Below are 20465 nucleotides of genomic sequence, written 5' to 3'. Positions count from 1 at the left end.
TATGGAGAAGAGTTGATAAGTTGCTAGAACTTGTCTCTCATCCATTTATCTAATATTGATAATAAAATATGTTTAAATCAATTAAAAACCTTCATGACAAATATATTCATAAACATAAGTAAATGAAACAAAAAAGTGTAAGTAATTTGTTTAAGTTTTGTTGAAAACAGCAAGATTGAATGAAATAAAAACTTATTTAACAACACAGCTCATGCTATAGTGTCCTAGGCTCGGTTATAACCGGAACAAGGACGTTAAGCTATAAAAAAAAAAAAAAAAAGCTCATGCTATATTGACTTTGTTCAGATGAGGTGACATATATCCCGTGATAGCTCAGTTGGTAGAGCGGAGGACTGTAGTGGTTGACTTCAAAGCTATCCTTAGGTCGCTGGTTCGACTCCGGCTCGCGGGATTTTTTTTAACATTATTTTTTTTATATTTTTTAAATCTTATCTTATTTTTTTGCAAATTGATTGAAAATGTTTCCTGATATCTGCATTCCTAGTGATTTCCTCTAACGAGTTTAAGAATTTTCCTTGTCTCTGGTCTCGCTCATTATTGTCACCAATGACCTTTTAACATGAAACTTATCTCAGATAACATATCTAGTCAGATATATCTACAGTGACTGAAATCGCTACGTATAAAAGATTTCAGACAGACTTCTCACATCATATACACTGTACAGTGAACTTTAATGGATAAAACCTTGAAAATATATACTCCCGCCGAGACCACAGCAACCGTAGCTGGATAACGTCAATTAGAAATATGACATGGAAGGGTCTGCTTGTCGCTAACTTGAGAATGAAAAGGACCATGAACATAGATTAATGTCAAGATATTCCTGGATTTAATTCAAACTATATAGATTTTATTCTTAAAGTTTGTTAAATCTTTCATAAGAAAAGACCTTGTTGAAATCAATTGATCCGAGATCAGTTTTGTGTTTTTTTCATCTGTCAAAATGTTTATAAAGGTTTCGATTTATGTACTCAATAAATACAAATTAAATCTATTTTCAATAATTAAATGTCTACGTATCTGACAAAACACACAGGAGACAGATTTATTTAGAATAAATAGATTGATTAAATGACATTCTTGTGTAGATATGTCATCGGAGTGAAATCAATTTCTAGATATTTATCTCATTGCATGCTCCAAGTTTGCCCATTCCTTTCCATACATAATGGATATTACCACTATTCGGAAATTTAGAACCATTATTTTATAAAGAAAATCACACTCATAATTATGTTCTAGGTTTCAAAGGAAAATGTTTTCCATTTGTAGACCAAAGGTTTTGAAAAAAAGACATATGTTTCCTGTAATAGCAGTCATTTTGACGTTTTTTTTCTAAATTTACATGTAAGTTTGGTATGAACTAAGTTTAGTCTAATAAGCATTTTGGCCCTGATGAGTGCTAAATGCATATTCATAGAGATAATTATAGTTTACTCAATAGTCGCCTGAAATTGACTTTCTGACAGCAATAATAAGAGATAGCTTAATTAAAGTAGCAATCGAAGACGTTTAGAAGAAAACAAATAGGGCATACTGATATAAATTTCTAGTTCTCTTAAGATTACTACCGTAATTCAAAAATACGTTTGGACTTTATTGATAATGTGCAGTATAGCACAAATACCACGTTAAAGCAGACAATTCTACACCTTGATCGGAGTACATCTGTACTTTTAAAACGTTCCAAAAATAGAATGATTTAAAAACTAGACGTCAATCACTCTTACAAAATTGATATGTTAAGAGTTAATGCAATGAAAACCCTGAATTAACCACTTAACTCAAAGCAAAATTTTGTTTTAACATGACGACGTCAAAACTACCCGTAAACCGTTAAGTCATGACAAAAGTATAAATAGTATTCTCATTTACCCTGAAAACTCCATATAATTCAACTGTTAGTGCTGGTATAAGTAAATATAAACAAAATAGTCGCCAGTCAAAAGACAGAACATGATAAGTCAAAAACAATCATTGAAAGCACTGAAGCGAGCAAAATTAATCGTACGTACATGATTGTAGATCCGGGTTTTTATAGAACAGGACAATAGTGAACCACTTTTGCTTAAGGCAAGTTACTAGATGCTTCTATTTTTAAACAGTCGAACACGTAAATGAAATTATACCACTCCTAAAGACACTCACAAACATTTTATTTGTTATGACACAATATATAATGTTTAGATTTTGTATAAAAATCAATATGATAATCTAACAAGCTAAATATCTAAGATGTTTTTAAATGTACAAAAATTCAAATAATATCACAAACGTCAGACTCACGATTATCAGAAATCAAACATTACTGAAGATATTAAAATATACCAGGAAAGAGTCGTCACGACTTCACCATAAAACAGTTAGCAGTATTACCAAACAACTAGAGTGGAAGTAAACACACAATTATCACATTTTCATTCTTTACTATTTTTTATGTTGTCGAACAGCACAGCATAATCATCAAATTCAATATCACTATTTAACTCAAATACCACGTGTCGGAATAATTATTGTGTAACAGAGTCGTCACGACTTAACCATAAAACAGTTAGCAGTATTACCAAACAACTAGAGTGGAAGTAAACACACAATTATAACTTGGAAGTAAACACACAATTATCTTTAAGAAAAATTTACACTGAGACTCATGGAAAAATTACATAGAGAATAAGACAAGGTGTTCCGGAAGAGTAAGCGTCTTCTGCTTTACTGACGATACCCGCTATGTAAACTTTGGTCAATCAAAATAAGTAATATAACATTCTCAAGTGAGGACAAGGTATACAACAGCATAACCAAACCAACGAGCATCAAAAACGTCCAGCTTCATATCACACAAAAATAGAATGTTTCTCAACGATATCATAATGATAACTGTAAAACTTCCCCGTTATTTTTATTAATCTGCATCTTTTGAAAGCCTGTGTTTGTCTGTCAGTTTTCGCATAAAATCGTGACATCGCGAACAGGCCCGTAAATATCAGCTGCAACATGATAACACTATAGTTTGGGGATGCAAGGATGTTTCTATCCTGATGAATAAAATTCACAATTGTTATTTAGTGACTAGACTTCATCAATATACATGTACATGTAACTGAAATTGAAAATTAACGACTTTGCAAAGGTTTGGTTGAACAGCAAACGAGCCAGCAATAAAACGTGTTTATATGGATTCTTGTGAAGTTTCAGAATCCAATATAAACAGGAGAGGTCCGTATCCTTATCATTCATATGTAATCTAAATTATTTTAATACTGAAAGATGTATAAAGCATAGGTAGGATTTTCATGTTATCAAGCATACCTAGCTCTTTTTCTATACAGGAAATATAATAATGTTTGCAGACAAGGATCAAGTTATTTGACGCCTGATCTGCAGATCTTTTTGAGAATGATGGACTGAATGGATGTAACACACTCAGAAAATTAATCCAACGCAGCATGTTCTCATTTCATTCTTCTCTGGCATAGTTTTCAACGAAATCCATAAGTATTTTAAGATCCATATTTCAGTAAAGGGAGAGGTTTCATGATATTAAGGACCCTTAATGAAAAACTCTCGTAGCTTAACATTTTAAATAATGCTTAAATCACCAGTTACTATGTGCCTAGTTGGACTGTGGCTATAGGTAGAGGTAAAACAAGTGCAAGTTGGCGGAGGACTAGTTTTAAGGTCATCTACATTCATTGTTGCAGCGTTTGTTTGTAGTTGAAAGTTGGGATGCAAAGAGCTTAAAGTAAATACAGAAAATTCCAGGGGTGTTTGTAACGACCAATTTCATCCCAAATTTAAACAGTGACCATATAAACTATTGACAGTATCACTAAATGTAAAAACAGCAAACACGACTTAATAACAAGCAAAGCTGATTTACTGAAAACTTAAGCAGTGAAAATAAACTAAGTTACATATCACAAATCCAAACATTACTGGACAAGAGTCGTCTCACCTTTATCTCAAAGCAGTTATCATTAAGGATGCAAAGAGAGAGAACACACAATTTTATCAGAAGCCAAACTGTTTCATTAAAATATATAGAGAGAACATTTCAATCACAAATCCATGTAAGAGGAGATACCATGAAGAATTATCAGTGCCTTATCAAAAACCAGGCTCAATTAAGATGTAAAAAGGAGAGAAAGGAGAGAGAGAGAGAGAGAGAGAGAGAGAGAGAGAGAGAGAGAGAGAGAGAGAGAGAGAGAGAGAGAGAGGAGAGAGAGAGAGAGACATACAGCCAGACATATATATATATATATATATAGAGAGAGAGAGAGAGAGAGAGAGAGAGAGAGAGTACCCAATACAAGGATTCACAAAAAAGTATTGCCAATATTATGAGGAGTTGATAGGAAATAACGACTATTATTGCAAAACAGGATAAAAATCATCATATACCATATATTACTATCGTGTGTGGTTTTGCTAGAAACAATGTTCATCACTGAAGGTTTTCATGCCATAGATCACAAATCACTGAAAACAACGTAACATAATACTAAGCAACGTACACAAATAACATGAAAACTGGATTAGAAGTAATATAAGACACACAGGTAAAAACAAAATTTAGCCCCATCTAATAACGAATCAAAATTAGATAACGCAGAGTCAATTCTTAATTAAACTATACGGAACACGTGTTTTATCCTTCTTCAACACTTCATTGATGCTAATGGCCTCACTAGCAATTATCATTTACTTATACACAAAATACATGTACATAACATAATTTATACATAATAAAACATGAGAAAAAAGGGGTTATACATAAACTCAAAAATGGTACTCGAGAATCTTTGAGTTTTCATTAAAACTTTAGTCAACTAATGTTAACTGAGTAAGCGTTATTGTATCAAAGACGTCTATGTATATTAATGAATCTATATTTCTTTGTACAATATTAGAATTATGATACATAGACATATAAAGATTCAATGATATACAGCTGTCATATGTCGATGTATTCTTGTGTGGTCTAATAGGAGTTTTTTTCATTCGTCCACCACCCAATCCGTTGTTCCTATATCGTCATGTTCCATTACAGTAGATACTAATATAACACTGTTTTCCAATATATAGGTTAATGTGTCACATGTGCTTACTCCTTCAGGTGTATCATACCTTGGTTCAAACTCTCATTCCCGTCACTAAGGTAACAAAAATGAATTTGGGAAAAAAGAATCGGTTTGAAATGTGCAAGTGTTCCTTGAAGCACACATGGTAACATGTATAGATTTGCAGTGATATGGAACACGGACATAGTGTGTGGACCTGATGGTTTATAGACATGCTTCATATTAACAGTGATTATTCTATAAATTAGGTAAAACTTACCTTAAGCTCTCTCAAGTAATCTGAAAACTCATCGTTTTCGCCTTTTTTGCTCCGTGGTTTTAGCGGCTTTACAGCCGTGTGCACATTCTTAACATTTTTCCAAGACGCCATGATTACACTAACTATCTTAAGTTCCCAAATGTAGGTCGAAATGAATATTGTGCATTAAACAGTTCTTATTGCCTTGTCGAGAGATTCGAATCATCAGTGTGACCAGCGCGTGAATTTTCCTCCGGTTTGAAATTGTCGGTATATGCATATTACAATCAGTCGCTATCAACAGACTGTTCTGCTCTTACTAAGAACTCAGCACTGCATTGAAATAATCCTGTGTATATTTAAATCGTTTGTTTTACGTCTGCGAGTTAACATTGTACTAAGCTAGTGTATACTTTAAGATCTGGTAGCAGGTAACACCATTTGTGGATAGCATGAATACGCTCCATAGAATCTTGTGAAAACTGCCTGGTTGCCTCCACACTGATCACTGTGAAGTGATAATGTACTTTTGTTGTAATTTACTGGTCATGATCTGGAATGGTCACTCAGTCCAATCCTCCTAAACATCGAGCCAAAATCACAAATCCGGATTAAACGTAGATAGTCCATTGCAAATAATACCAACGATGTAACCATTTAAATCCAAGATCAACGAGGGGAGTATACACATGGGGTTAGCTCCCTGCGCGGGTAAAGACCCTACACGAACCAATACAATCTTTTAGAATCATTCACTTTATTGGAACGATAATTATTTTAGTCATATTCGAATAGCACGCATCTTTTTATTTCTGATCGTTAAAATAAATCAAGCGTTATGGATTATTATCATAATGTACCAGTGTTTGACCAGTAGAAATCAGAGCATGCCTGTTACTTAAAGGTAAAACTATTCCTTGTTATATTGTCCGCTTCCCATAGACAAATTACTTATAGAATACCATTCTATAGTCGAGTTAAAACAACAATGCAATTCTAAGACCTCGCACGACTTATAGTCAATGCATTTATTATGATAATTAACTTTATGTTTAATGCAATCAGTCTTAAGGTTCTAACACTTTGTCGTATGTCATCAAATATTTTTCATGCATGGAGCATGCGTGAGCGTCGCGGATGTATTTATGGTGGGAGAGTTGATATCTAAAGATTTTCCTAGATATTGTCATATTCAGATGATGGTCATAGGCGGTTATTACCCCGGAAAAATAAAAACAAAACCAAAAAACAAAAATATCCGGAAGAATGTAGAAGTCACAAAAACACACAAGTGAATAACACTTTTTTCATAATTTAGGTTGAGATACAGTAAAACCAAACAATTAATTATACTGCATCATACAGCTGTTTCATCCATAAAATTTTGAAGCCTAAAAGGCGACTAAGAATAATTCAAAGTGATGAAAGTAAAAGTAAAAAATCGAAAGGGGGAGGTGCAACAATCCCATAATTAGATAAATTTAGAAACGTTTTTTTTTTCAATTTGGAAATGTCATTTTAAAAGAAGTTCCTACAACGCAACCAGTAGAAGATTTCTGTACTTTTTTCTATAATGTTTTACAGGTTGTGTTATGAGAACTTGAATGCTATTAGAACCTATTGTCTCGTCATATCATAATCGTGAAAATATCGATATACTATACTCTGTTGCTTATTAATTCTCAAATCAAATATTCATAAAATTACGGGACGACGTTTGTATATATGTTTTTGTTCAAATATTTCAATATATTAGTTTGTTGTTGAAATCCATTAACTTGACAACGTTACAAAATTATCGAGCCACTATACCCCCATATTTATTTATTTATTTATTTATTTATATCAAAGAAAGAGAGTCTATATTTATTTATCGAAAATGAAACTACAAAATCAGAAAACAAATCGTGATAAACAAAAGAGCAATATATTTTTATTTCACTGTAGTGGTATGTGGTATATTTATCCGATTTCATCTTCATTTTATTTCGCTTAGTACAGATTAATAAATATAAACCTTCTATAGTACGTGGTGTTTTGTGAAAGGCAGTTATAATTTAATATTCACAAGTAAATATTATTCGTTGGTGTTAAGGTAAACAAACAAACATTAATCCACAAATAAAACGACAAATTACACACAGAGTAAAACCTCTTGGATTTATTAAGATATTGATCTCGTTATAATGTAATACAGATTTATATAAACAACAATACATATATAACACACCACACAGCACAATGGATTTACAGGTACATGTGAGAGTTCACGCCGAGGTTAAACTCTAATGGCTCCACGTACTCATATTTAATGTGTAAGACATAAGTACTGTTCAGAAGCTACGCAAACTGGTTAAAGAATGAAGTCCGTATTAATCCAATTCATTGACGGTAAAAAACGGTAAAAGGACTGAATCATTCTTTTGCGATTGATTATTCACGCCGACAGGTGGCGTTACCAGTCTGTACGGACGGATTCGTTCAGGCAGCTCAAGTTTATTGATGCCAAATGTAGCACATACACTTCAGAAATTCAAAAAATATGAATATATGTAAAATACTAAACCATTTACCGATAAAGTTCTTATTGTGTTAGTATGAAGATATAGCAAGAAGTTAAAGTGATTATTCAGGTGTGATGTATCGGTTGTGAGCCATGTTTCTATGTTGAACCTCAAATAAAAATGCTATTATTTTAAATGCTTAGGTAATTGCACAAAAGACATGCAATTAAATAACACTTTTCAATACATATTCAAAGAAGATACATTAGGAATTACCAATTTCGTCCTGCTATGTTTAGTCTTTGTTGCTATGGGCACAAATTGTTGAAATCCATGAGGCGACTGAGTGAAATAACAATTAATCAGCAGAAATATTTAAAATGTTTATCAATAAAATTCAACGCAGCGTTTTATTTGTACGTTGTAAAAATTAGGTAACTCTACAGCATCCGTAGATAGACATGTACATAGTATTATTTCATGGCATAATGTATATATATATAAAGAAAACTCTCTTGGAATGCAACATCAAATTTGCATAAAATCACTTCACCCTATAGCAACATTCCATTCACTTCCTGAATAATTGCATCGAGTCTAAAAGACGAAAATTAAAAGTCATGTGTTGAATATTGACCTCACATTAAAATTATACCCTAGACATAGTGACATTGTCTCATATGAGTCAATATAGAGAACTAATACCTCGGTCATAGTCATCATATCATATTAACAATGTCAATGAAATAAGGTTAAAAAAAATGTGGAACTGTGAATGGCTAATGATTCTCATTGTTTACATTATGACGTCATGCCTTTATGGCGTTAGGTGGATTGTCACGTCGCCATAGAAATTATTTCATTTAAGAAACCTGAATATACATAGCATTGATATTAAATTTTGATACAATCAATCCTAAAAATCTAAAAGTTTGACATTTAAAATGTTTTCAGTTATATTCATGGTATAATATTCAATGAAATATAGTTGATATTATTGTCTTATTTTACATCGAATTACCTCCCTTTTCTGTTAGGTATTTAGTTGAGAGGTAACTGTTGCAATTAAGTGGTTAAATAATTGTTTTTATCTTTATTTTGCAGATATATATTGAAATACAGATACCTATAATTTCAGGAAACAAGAAATATGTTATATTCTTTTGTAATGATTTTGAAGTTAAATGACAATTTTGACAGTACTGATGTTAAGATATTCAAGCAGACCTTGGGCAAACCTATGGGAACAACAAGCTGTGTCATTCTCTTGACGAACACATTTTTATGTGATATTGGATCTATTGAAGAGCTTATTTGATTAACGATAAAGTTGTAAATCAACGACACGATAAACCCTTCAAAATACAAGAAAACCAACATGGACAGCTTTCCACCAAGTTTATTGATAAGCGTGATGATTTTTATTTTCTTTTTGTGAGTTTTTGTTCATTTCTGGATAACAACATTCCTGCATCTATAAACTATCGTGTTTACATGTCGCAGTTGATTCGATATTCAAGGACCTGATCCCATGATCACGATTTCTGTGTAAGACCATAACACAGGGCTTCAAAAGATGCAGGTTTATGAAATTAATGGTGAAGTTTTACAGTCGTCATTGTGATCTCATTGAGGATTTTTGTGAGTTCGATATCAAGTTGGACATGTTTGACGTTTGTCAGTTTGCCTGTTGGATCCGTTGTTGTATACATTTTATCTTTTCATTTGAAAACGTGACATTACTTACTTGGATTGACCATGGCGGGTGTCGTCGATAAAGCAGAAGACGCTTGCTCTTCCGAAACACCTGGTTTTATTTTCCTTGTACTTTTTCAGGAGTGTTCGTGTATATCATTCTTTTTTTCGTTCATATTTCTCCCTAGTTTTATTAATGATTTAGGTTGGATTATGATTATGTTGACATGTTGGTATTTTTTCCTTTTTTTACGGTGTAGGGCAGAACTTACTCAAATTCAATGGGACATATCAATTCCAACATACAAAACACATTTCTCATTCATTTTTCCTAATTCTGTGTATATCGTTTCATACCGTGAAACTAGTAGATAAGTTGACACGGAGACGCACAGAATTTTCAAGATTCATTGATTTTTACGTAGTGCCTCTTCGAATTACTGTCCCCTCATTTTTTCGTATGGTGTTGAATTCCTGTTTGTTTTGGTGTCACCTCAATTCTTCTTGTTTTGATACCCCCTTAGATGCAGTTGTTCTCTGTCCATTAATCTAAGTGTCTCCACGGCCGCTGCTGTTGTGGTCCGTCTTGATGTCTCCTCAATTACGTACATTAAGTTAAGCATGACAGAGTTATCTCACTTGACCAGTTAAAACTGTATAAGTATAATTTTCCTTAACAGAAACAAGACATATTATAATTTTATTTGTAAACGATTAAAGCGTGAGCGATCCATATACATCCAAATAATCACTATCGAGCTACTGAGTAACGCATTAACGAGTTGGTCAGATAAACAAGAGTTATCTCTCTTTGTACAATGTTATTTACCTTTGAGTTGGAGAAATCAAAAATATTATTCCGACCGCCACTTACAAATCAGACATAAATACCAGAGATAAACACAGGAGTACCGACAGAACCAAACAGTGTCTATTGAGAAATATGATGTAATTTCATTCTAATTTGAAGCGATCTGAAAATTATATTTCAAAACGCACCGTCGAACGCGCCTTAAAAAGTTGTAGAACGGTTGAAACATCACTTAATATTGAACATGTATGCATGTTACACCAGTGGGTATGTCTTCGCCTTATATGGTTACAGGTTAGGCTGTTACAAATTGACATCATTGGGTACGTCTGCGCCTTATATGGTTACAGGTTAGGCTGTTACAGGTTTACATCATTGGGTACGTCTGCGCCTTATATGGTTACAGGTTAGGCTGTTACAGGTTTACATCGGTGGGTACGTCTGCGCCTTATATGGTTACAGGTTAGGCTGTTACAGGTTGACATCATTGGGTACGTCTGCGCCTTATATGGTTACAGGTTAGGCTGTTACAGGTTTACATCATTGGGTACGTCTGCGCCTTATATGGTTACAGGTTAGGCTGTTACAGGATTTACTGCGCGCCTTATATGGTTACAGGTTAGGCTGTTACAGGTTTACATTTACATCGGCCTTATATGGTTACAGGTTAGGCTGTTACAGGTTGCGCTTTATATGGTTACAGGTTAGGCTGTTACAGGTTGACATCATTGGGTACGTCTGCGCCTTATATGGTTACAGGTTAGGCTGTTACAGGATTTACATCGGTGGGTACGTCTGCGCTTTATATGGTTACAGGTTAGGCTGTTACAGGTTGACATCATTGGGTACGTCTGCGCCTTATATGGTTACAGGTTAGGCTGTTACAGGTTGACATCATTGGGTACGTCTGCGCCTTATATGGTTACAGGTTAGGCTGTTACAAATTGACATCATTGGGTACGTCTGCGCGTTATATGGTTACAGGTTAGGCTGTTACAGGTTTACATCGGTGGGTACGTCTGCGCTTTATATGGTTACAGGTTAGGCTGTTACAGGTTGACATCATTGGGTACGTCTGCGCCTTATATGGTTACAGGTTAGGCTGTTACAAATTGACATCATTGGGTACGTCTGCGCCTTATATGGTTACAGGTTAGGCTGTTACAAATTGACATCATTGGGTACGTCTGCGCTTTATATGGTTACAGGTTAGGCTGTTACAGGATTTACATCTGTTGGTATATATGGTTACAGGTTAGGCTGTTACAGGATTTACATCTGTTGGTATATATGGTTACAGGTTAGGCTGTTACAGGTTTACACTGATGGGTAAGTCTGCACTAAATAATGTTACATGTTACCCTAATACATTATGATATGTCGGTCCGTATACATCCACTTTTGTTACATGTTTGTATTTGTTGCAGAGTCGACAAAAAAAAAAAAAAAAAAAACAGCGGAAGGAAAGGTGTCCAAAATATACACACTTAATCTTAGTTTTGTCATTCCTCAAGATACCAAGGAGACGAATTTATATGGGCGGGGTTACAAAAGTGGGCGTTTCAGTGATGTTTTACATCGGCAAATTTATCCAAAAACCCTTGTTCTAACTAAAGTCATGTAATGAATAACGAAAAAGCAACTTTCAGACTATTTGGCGTTCGGCTTAAAAATGGTTGTTTAAGTACAGTATATAACCTTCATGCCATAGGAACGTTGGACTGTTGAACTAGCGGTCTATGTGACTTACAGACTAAAGGACAAAAGATATTTGGTTTTAAGTAGGTAGGCTCTATCCAAGAGACGGAATCCCTAATTGTTTTAAGCATCACCATTGGATGACTATATGTAATTACTTGTATGAGACCTAGACAGAGATCCAAGTAACTTCATACTTGTACAGGACAAGAAGATTAGTATCAGAACCCTTACATGTAAAATCTACACGCTAATCGTGAAACATTTCCCGTAGCCAGTTAAATATAAGATATAATTGTACTTTGGGAAACGACGGCGTTCACATCGTCTGGGCTGTGACATTTCTTTCTCCTTTCTGTGAAATACATTACTACCTCAGAAGACTTTTGGTATTTAAGTTGTGTTTATAACAAACAGAACAGATGTTGCTGTTCTCTTTGTTGAAATTAAAGTACATGTATATGTGAATTTCAATGTTTATTGCGTTTGGGAAATTTCTACACAGTGTGTGTAATTTAGGGATAAGTGTTGGTATGTACCAGGGGAGGGAATCAGGGATCTACTTGAAGGATTCTAACTGAGACTTAACATGCCTTGGAATGGCCTTTAATTATTGTCAAAATATATCTGTATACATATACAACAGAGTTTAAAGTAAAAATCATATGTATAATTCCATAAAAAAAATAACTCAAAGTTTTAAGTATATTAAAGTCAAATATTATTGTAGCATTGTGTTTTATTGTATACACCCGTGTAGACATTGATCAGTGAGTTCTTGTTATAATTGATAAATTATTCCATAGACAACGTTTTTATTTCAAACACAGGTACGACGAAACGAACCGCCGTGTAATCAAAGGTGCCTTAAGCCCGAAAGGGCGTGCTAGGGATACCTGCAGGTGTTATGGCACTTCACCATTACCTATGTTGGTTGTTTAGAACTTTCGTAAACTACCTCTGATTGGATACTGCTGGAAACAGAAATTGTGTAGTGTTTCAAGTAGATGTCGCCTTAGTAACGAGACTGGAAATGATGGAGAGGAGACACGGGATGTTTTGATATATGCGTACATTTTATTAAGAATCTTCACAACATACATATCAAATAATCTCGGAAAAGATTGTATATACAGATTTGCCGTGATCTTAAAGGAGTATCAGTGTAACAAGGGATTTATTGATCGAGTGACAATTAAGATTGACCCTCAACTCGGAACTAGAAATTTTCCAAATTCTCCCTATAGTATCAATACAGGGACATTTTCAAATTTCCAAACTCTGTACCAGAGACCACATAGGCAGAGTCAACCCAATCCGTCAGATTTGACATTCTATTCGCTCAAAAATCCTTAAACCAGCCTGGAGTAGATATCTTTTTTAGGTTAGCAACAGAAATCCAAGCAGATAAAATTAGAGATGTTCCGATAATTGAAGACGAGGTGTTCAAAATGAATGTGTCCCAGTAAAATAAAAAATGCTGTTGGTATTTTTCACACGTGTCAATTCTTGCTACAAGAAAACTTGGAATAAAAATGAAAAATATAAATGACATGACGTAACAGACAAATTATGCGATAAAACAATTTCGCAGATATTCTGCATTTTTTAATCACATAGAAGGATGCTGCTTTGGATGAAAAGTAAATACAATGTACATTCCGTGCATGTAATAAACAGGTTTGGATGTTATAACACAATAAATGCCATGGTTTGTACTATGAGAACGTAACCATATAAACTCAAACTTCATCTCAAGCTCTTCGCTACCGAGCATCAGTATCTAAATGTACGATAAAGACCCAAACTCAAAGCAATTAAATGACAAATAAAACACAAAACAGCAAACAAGAAAGAAAGAAAGAAAGAAAAAAAGAAAGAAAGAAAAGGGTTTTGGTGACTACTGTCTAATGACGTTTTTCGGTTCTATATAACATAGATACCATTATACCAGAAGCGATAGACGCAATTTGAGAATGATGAGAAGTACTTTTGATAAACAGTAACAATGAAATAAGATATCATTTGTCAAAATCCATTCTGTCCATCAGTCCGTCAATTACATATTTGCACAATTTAAATAAAAAAGAAATCTACAAAACAATTTTCTGAGAAAAAGAGATAATAGAAATAAGATGGCCACCGGTCGGTCATTTTGTTTTGTGATAATTTCCCAAAATACGCTGTTAAATTTGAGATTTCAGAAGGGTCCACAAATGTTTCTTAAGATGCCGCAATTACAAATGATAACATTATACCCGAATATCAGAAAAATTCGTCTCGCTCTGCTTCCACAATGCTGTAACCAATTGTTTCAGGAAATTACATATATATCGTTTTACCAGTTTACCAGGCTGCGCACAAGATGGCGTCCTGTTCCACAACCCCTCAACCAGGATTTCTAACAGCAAAAAGACAACGGTGTTAGTAAAAGCTATAATTTTTACCTTTAACAAAGTCTTGCTCGAATCTAATAACTCGCATAAATTGTAAGAATTTGTAGTTAGCCACTTGCCAAGTCAAGAAACAGATTGTAATAGGATGACATCTTGCTGAGCATTGTCAATGCTATGTAACTGATTTTTTCCGTATCTCAAAATGCTAAATTTGTGTATACTTTTGTATCTTTTGTACAATCCTTTTAAAGGCATTATGACTACTTCTTGATGATAATTTTATCTGTATGTTCTAACTGATGTTTTGTGCTGCAAATGTATTGGTATATCACCCAGTGTTGTAACCTTTCACGGGTCAAAGGTCATATTACAGGTCACAGCGACCTTTGATATGTCACATAGCACTCCGTCTACCTAGAATGTTTCTATGGAGGAAGTTTGGTAATCTGATATGACACAGGATAGGAAATATTCTGTTTTTTTAACAAGGTTAAAGGTCGAAATATAAGCTACAATGACATTGTTTCTGCACATAAACCACGCCCCCCAAACACACAAACTAATAGTATAGGTCAAAATGCCAATGTTATGTCAAACAAATCACCTTCTGTCCAAACTGGGGCGCGGGGGGCAACTAAAACCTTATTCTGTTGAACATCACTAAGGGGGGAACCTAGATACTCTGATATTCTGTGATAAAGTTGCGTTCGAACAGACATTTGATAGATTATGAGAGCGATCAACACGAGATATCGATAAGGGACTCTGCATATATCACAAACGGATAAAATACACATCTTTTACAGGTGTATTTTTTGTGGTTGGACGGTCGCCATTCATGAGTCGAAGTCCCGATGTGTCGAAGTTTTCTCGACTGTCCCTTGAACTTCGACACATCGAAGTTTTACTGTAGTATATTCCCCTTGGTCTCTGGTTTCCCGTTAGTGATTCCGGTACGATCCGGTTTTTAATGGTGTGTTCCTCTTAGTCTCTGGTTTCCTGTAAGTGATTCCGGTACGATCCGGTTTCCGGTACAATCCGGTTTTTAGAGGTGTGTTCCTCTTGGTCTCTGGTTTCCTGTAAGTGATTCCGGTACGATCCGGTTTTTAGTGGTGTGTTCCCTTGGTCTCTGGTTTCCTGTAAGTGATTCCGGTACGATCCGGTTTCCGGTACGATCCGGTTTTTAGTGGTGTGTTCCTCTTGGTCTCTGGTTTCCTGTAAGTGATTCCGGTACGATCCAGTTTTTAGTGGTGTGTTCCTCTTGGTCTCTGGTTTCCTGTAAGTGATTCCGGTACGATCCGGTTTTTAGTGGTGTGTTCCCTTGGTCCTAAAATTTGAACTTATTACTTAGAGCGATAACAAATATTTTTTCCGTGAGATGAAATATGACTACTGGCGGCCATCTTGAAAATCAAATCAATCTGAAAAAAATGGTCAAAAATAAAACATGGCGAACTTTGAACGCAGTAAGTAAAGAAACACGATGAAACATAGAGCGAGCATTTATTTATTTTTTTTCAAATTCAATTGACACATTTTAGTTTAAAAATTAAGACATAAAATATTGTATGTAAAACATATATATCGTGTGTGTTAACAAACACTAGATCTCTTGTCAACATACAGATTACACGTGATGACACGAGATATTTTATCAACATACATGTACATCCAGTTATGCATGCCGTATTTATGTTGACAAATAGCCAATAAACACGCGCAGACAATAATCATAATCTCTTCATGTTTACAAATACATTTCGTTAGAATCGATGGAATAACAACATGTATTGTACATATGTAAACACAAATATGGCCTATCAGTATGTATTATACACGTGTAAACACAAGTGTTGTCTATCAACATGTATTACACACGTGTAAACACGAGTGTTGTCTATCAGCATGTATTACACACGTGTAAACACAAGCGTTGTCTATCAGTATGTATTACACACGTGTAAACACAAGTGTTGTCTATCAGTATGTATTACACACATGTAAACACAAGTGTTGTGTATCAACATGTATTATACACGTGTAAACACGAGTGTTGTCTATCAGTATGTATTACACACGTGTAAACACAAGTGTTGTCTATCAACATGTATTACACACGTGTAAACACCAGTGTTGTCTATCAACATGTATTATACACGTGTAAACACAAGTGTCGTCTATCAACATGTATTATACACGTGTAAACACAAGTGTTGTCTATCAACATGTATTACACACGTGTAAACACAAGCGTTGTCTATCAACGTGTATGGAACATGTGTAAATCTTTCTATCATCATGTATTACTAATACGTGCAAATACAGATATTGTCTATCAGCATGTATTATATGCAAACACAAGCACTTTCTATCAACATGTATTATACACGTGTATACACAAATACACTCTATCAACATGTAAGACACAAGTGTAGGCAATTTTTGTCCATTTACAAGTATGACACACATGTAAGCATCATTTCTTTCCATCAACATCTATTACATACGTGTAAACACTATAGTATTGTCTATCAACCTGTATGACACAAGTGTCAGCACAACTACTGAACATGCATAAACCGAATAGTGCCAAATTAAATGCCGACACAAATGAAGGTCGCCTGTCAACATAAATGGCAAAAATGCTAATATAAATAAATATCACACGTGTAGTTATCCCTCGTGCTGACATATACAACACGTGTTGACACATATAACACGTACCGACATATATCACACGTGATGACGCATATCACACGAGTTGACAAATCTCGCACGTACTGACAGAATGATCGTTTTTAAATAATGCAAACACTCGGTGTGAAATGCAACTATATTTGTAACAGCACATTCACCTTCAAAAAAAGGATATTGAATGTGTTGACGGCGCATGCGTATTGTCAAAACCGGTCATATCTGTAAACGTTGTATCATCTAAATACTGTTAAAGGTGAATCTGTCTGTACTATAACTTTTTTGGTTTTCCCTTATCCGCGCAATATTTCTGTTCAATTTTCAATATTTTTTTTCTTAGTTTTAACATTTTTTTCAGACCACGTAAAACGATTTTCAAAATATTAAATTTTTGGTTAGCTCAATACCACCAGCTGAAACTTCCTTCTCATCTAACTAAAATCAACTTAAAATGAAAATCGTTAACCAACAGATCAGACATCTCCCTGATAAAAAAAACAAGCAGTCGATTCATTACAATGTGTTGTCTACGTGATTTTAGTTTTTTATATTCTTTTTTCTTTCACATTTTTGTTAAATTCAAGTTTCATCTAATCCGTTTACGTATTCGGTTTTTGTGTATAATTTCCTCCGTTAGCAAATACAACATAGATACAGACAAAACTATACATGTTCATTATGTAAACAAATTCTTAGTATGGAACACATTATTTAACTAATGTGTGTTATGCATGGAAGGCTCTCGGATCGGAATGGTTTGGAAAAGTTAGCATGCAAAATATAAACCAATATATATATATATATATCATATATAGTATGTGTATATTACTTGAAACAATGTTAGTGGACAAAAAAAATCAATGCCATCAGTTCACGGCAACGCTCAAGACAATGCCAAGAATACGCTCAAGGACACGCCAAGGTTACACACTAGGTCACGTCAATGTCACACAAGGATAGAAAAAGAAACTAGTTCATGATACGATTAAATGTCTCATTTCGAAAAAATCAAACACAACATCACAAATAACCGAATCGAAAATATTGAACGAAGTGAGATAAAATATCAACACATAAACATATTGTTACTTTAAATAAGGACTGAGAAAATAGCTTTTTAATTTCCTTAAAAAAGTAAATAAAACTATTTAGAAATATTAACACAGATTAAAATGTCACAAACAAAATGAACGACTTTTGCCTTTCATAAATAACGGTTTTCTAGTTTTTTTCTCTGGCAAGAACTGCGTGCAACTCACTGAAGATTGTGTTTTATGCATATGTGATAAATGATGAAATGCTTGTCGGTCATCAATGCTGCAGTGTTGAAATAAGTTACAGTATACAAGTAGGTATTCATTTACCTACAAAACTTACATTTAAATCTAGCTTTAAAAAGGGGGAGATAACCTCAAATATCTTCAAACAGGTGATGAATTGGAAAGAAATTCGTGGCAAATAATTCACTCGTTAAATACATACGATAACAATAAACTAGATTATGAAATATACACTCTACTGTCGTGTGTCTCGCTTCTCTCACATTTCATGCACGTACAGACGCGGTAACAAATTAAAAACTCCGACTTTTTAGTTTACAAGTCAAGTTTTCCTTACATAAACTGACTACACAATTACTAATATGTATGAATGACTGTTTAAAAACTTGGAATCTTTTATATAAATTGTGTTAACCTTTAACCTTCCATATTGTAACCATTAAGTATCCGACCTATTCCCGTCTCATTTTCAAATATTTTAATAAAACATGTAAAAAAAATAAAATTTAATAACATTGGAAAAAACTGGTTGTTGATAAATTAATTCATGTTTATTGTAGGTCTATATGATACCCATACTGATATCTGATTTAATACAAATTAAAGATTTGAGACATGATATCTTCCAATGAGGTAATATCAATAATCTTAAAGGCGCAGTCTGACCATGTTAGCAAATTATACATAATGGAATGAACTCAGTGAAAGACACATTCAGTGTAGCAAACCCTGCATTTCGTTGATCTCATTTCAAATCTGCGTCCTTTCAGCGGTTATCAGCGACTGTCCTGGTTAACCAAGCGTTATAATGACCGTGATGCAGACAAAATAAAAAGGACCGGTCAAGGTCAATCATTTCCCGATAATGAAGAGTACAGTCGACCATCACGCATCTAGTCTCAAATCAGATTGGTGAAGCAGAAATGTCGAAATATCAAAAAAAAATCCTGAAACGATGTTTAATTCAAACTTATTCTCTTCCATTGTTAAAGTTGTCATTCTAAATTATTCTAAATCAATTTTGTCTTCACTACTGTGCTTTCTAGAACTTTTTGTCCTCACTACTAATACATGAATTTTATTACATTAACTAAACGCCCCTCCCCCTCCGACCCCTCATTCCCCCCCCCTCTCTCTCTCTCTCTCTCTCTCTTTCTCTCCTTCTCTCTCTCTCTCTCTCTCTCTCTCTCTCTCTCTCTCTCTCTCTCTCTCTCTCTCTCTCTCTCTCTCTCTCTCTCTCTCTCTCTCCTACTCTCTCTCTCCCCAATCCCCATTAGTCTGTAACTTCTGTTATATGTGTACGTCCCCCTCCTCACCACAATGTTTAATGTGCCCCCTCCGTCCTCGCCCCAAAGCCAATGCCAGGTACCTAACATAGGGTTGATCTGGAGTTATCTGTAAAATCTCCCTCCTCTCCCCACTCTACCTAGCCAGCGTGCCAGCATCCCGTGTAGAGCTTGCGTTTAGAAGCCACACGCTCTTTTAATTTCTCCTTTGAAGACGGTCTTTACCTCTCGTAATCAGTCTGGAAGACATGCTTTTATGGACGATATACGGACTAAATGAGACAAAGGAAAATGGATCGAAAAATAAATTTTGAAAAACGAGTTGTGTAACGGTCTTCAGACTGAAGTGTACGTGCATCGGATGTATGCAAATGTAATACACGGAGGGTAATTTCCACGTGAATGACAATTCACTTTTAACTAACGGCTTCTGAGAAACCACAAATTATATGATGTATAGAAGCCTTCATTTCTGTTTGTGAAATGTTCCAGTATAAATCGCTATGACGTGAATACCACGATAATGAAGAGAAAAACAACCAAACTTGTGTAAAAAAATTAACAAATGGGAAAATCACACAACGGGAAGACTAACACCAGTATTGCTGATTTTCCAGCCCTGAAATAAACGGGGATGGGTGGGAGTCGTGGAAGAGACAATCTGTACCTGAGTTACTGTTCCTCAACAGTCACAACACACGGCTCACGGACTACCAATAGTTGACCTCGCGGTCAGGGTCAAAGTTTGACGTCTGGAG

At 34.6% G+C, this 20465-nt stretch overlaps 1 non-coding gene across 1 annotated transcript; it reads left to right on the top strand.

Annotated features, from left to right (window-relative positions):
* The first annotated feature begins 322 nt into the window (after window positions 1-322).
* Window positions 323-412, top strand: Trnay-gua (transfer RNA tyrosine (anticodon GUA)). The gene is given in 2 exon segments: window positions 323-359; window positions 377-412. It is a non-coding gene; the product is annotated as a tRNA-Tyr (tRNA).
* Window positions 413-20465: the final 20053 nt, after the last annotated feature.

This window comes from Ylistrum balloti, unplaced genomic scaffold (assembly GCF_031769215.1).
Source record: "Ylistrum balloti isolate Yb309-2 unplaced genomic scaffold, AGI_CSIRO_Ybal_v1 Utg369680, whole genome shotgun sequence".
Classification (NCBI taxonomy): Eukaryota; Metazoa; Mollusca; class Bivalvia; order Pectinida; family Pectinidae; genus Ylistrum; species Ylistrum balloti.
This window is presented reverse-complemented; position numbering and strand designations above follow the sequence as displayed.